Raw genomic sequence first — 2,598 nt, forward strand, 5'->3', positions numbered from 1 at the left:
TGATATTATTTTTAGAAATCATACATACCAATCCCATATTATCTTAGAAGATGCATTACAATCATTCCTAAATTAGTCAGGTGATTAAGGAAAGTAATTAAGGTTTGATTGATCGATCATATAAACCTAGATGATCATAGGATCATCCTGGAGGATCAGTTAGAAAAACCTTAGTTTTCTCTTGAATCACCTAGACAACCAGAACGCTTTGCTGGATGATATTACTATATTTGAACTAATCATATGGGTTAATCCAAGAATCATCCTAGATAATAACTTAAATTTCTTCATCTCCCACATGTATCTCTAGGATGACCAACATGATTTACTAGATGATAATAACTTATTTTAAACTAATCATACATGATGATCTAAGAATCATCTGGGATGATAAGTTATATTTCTTCATTATCCAACATATATCTTCTCGACGACCGAAATGATGTGCTGGAACATATGTATGGTTTTGAACTAATCAAACAGGATGATGTACTCATCATCCTGGATGATCAGAACAAAAAGTGTGTTCTAATTATCTAACCCTCCAAATTATCCAGGCTAAAAGGGCTAAAATACACTAATCATACAAGAAAATCTATCGATCATCCTGGATGATTGTCAATGGCAAGTTGCAAATTAGGGCAAAATTTAATCCCTTCTTTATAAGATCTCTTGATTATTGATGTTGAGATCATTTATTACTTTCCTGACCTGAGAGAGATTATAGAAGGAGAGGGTGAGCTTGGGAGAGAGAGAGAGAGAGAACTTGTGAGTAGAAGTTTGTGAGGTGATAATAAAGGTTGCTCCAAGCAAATATTTGAGTCATATTCTCCATTTGTCATCCCTAGCTCCTTGGTGGCTATGGGAAGGTCTTGCTTAATAATTGATAAAGGTTCTCTGCCTGCTTCAGGAGGAAGCAAAAGGAGGTCGGGTTCTCTACCTTATCGGGGTCAGTTAAAAGGAGTTTGTAAAGGCTTCTTTGCCTTGCTGTGGGAGAAAAAGGAGATTCACTGTGTTTTAGTGCAATACTCAGAGGAGAGGCTCTTGGGAGTGGACATAAATCAATTTGACTGAACCACTATAAAATATGGTGTATTCTATTTGTGTTACTTTTACGCTTTACTTTTCTACATATTAATTTTTGTGGTTGATTGAACTTGTTTTAAAATATTCGAAAAGACTTCAAAAAGTATTTACATTGCTTTTAAGAGTTTTTAAAACTACCATTTCACCCCCCTCTTGGTTAGCCTCGGGCTAGTTTATAAGGACTTAATAACCCTAACAAACTTTCAAAGAATTCAGGAATCCTTTTACTCTCTCTTGATGTAGGAAGGGAACCTTGATCTAATACTGATGAAGATCTCCCTAGAGCCACCAAAGAATAAGAGAAGCAACTTGAAGAATATGATGAACACCTTTCTTGAGGAATCCTTTATGAATCCCTCATAACTCGCCCTCATAAGGATCTCTCTCTACCTCAAGCTCTCCCTCTTCCTTCTCAAAAGTCTCTTTCAGATCTCCTCCACAGCAAAAAGATAGTCTCAAAAAATATTGAGTCTGCTTAAATAGAGAGCCTCTAAAGGAAGCTTTAATTTTTAATTCTGTGCAACTGATTATCCAGTACTATCAATAGATCATCCTGTATGATTAGTACAAAATGACCCTTCCATCCAGGATGATCACCTTTGCTTTGTACGATCAGTACATGTATTTGTACAGATCATTCATTATGATCCTATGATCGTCTGGCATGATTAGTTCAAGTTACTACATTTATCATCCTGTACGACATGGGATGATGGGTGGCGATCTTCATATCATCCCACAACCATTTCAAGATGTCTAACATGACTCTCTTGAATGATTAGAAGAAAATTATGGTTTTTTTATCTTGGACGATAGGGGATTGTTCTGCGAAATATACTATATCATCTAGAATGATCTTGGTGGATCTTTCTGTATGATATGATTGATCAATCTAACCATAATTATTTCCCTAATGACCGAATCAATTTAGGCATGATTGTTATAAATTGTCCAGGATGATGTATATCATCTTGTATGATTAGAATAAAATTTGAAAATTAAAATTATTACCTAAATTGTGATTGTTGGCTATTTTTATAATCTAAACTGATTGTCCTATATGATCTTGAATCATCCAGTATGATTAGTTAAGCAAACCTTTTTTTGGGGAAACCCACGGAGGGGACTAGCGTTAATAAAAGAAAATGATTACATAATCCTTAAAAGGAACTGAAGCTCACTACTGCTCCAACGAGCTACAAAAAGAAATGTAGAAAAACATGCAAGCTCGAGTTCCCTACTAAGTAAAAATACACAAAAACCTATGTACAATATACGGTGAACTAGAGTGAGCAAGTAACAACTCTCTCAATAATCTCCCCCTTTTTTAGAAGGAGGAGAAGTGAGGAGAGAGAAACTCCATAAATTGAGGGAGGATTTAGAAGAAGATTTCGGCTGCATTCTTTGGAAATGGATGATGGTGGCCGGTCATCCTTGGATGACCGGAACACCAAATCCCTTAGATCTACCGCACGTTGTTGGTGGAATTTTGAAAATATATTTTAAAAATAT

This window comes from Dendrobium catenatum, unplaced genomic scaffold (genome assembly GCF_001605985.2).
Source record: "Dendrobium catenatum unplaced genomic scaffold, ASM160598v2 fragScaff_scaffold_1395, whole genome shotgun sequence".
NCBI classification, from domain to species: domain Eukaryota; kingdom Viridiplantae; phylum Streptophyta; class Magnoliopsida; order Asparagales; family Orchidaceae; genus Dendrobium; species Dendrobium catenatum.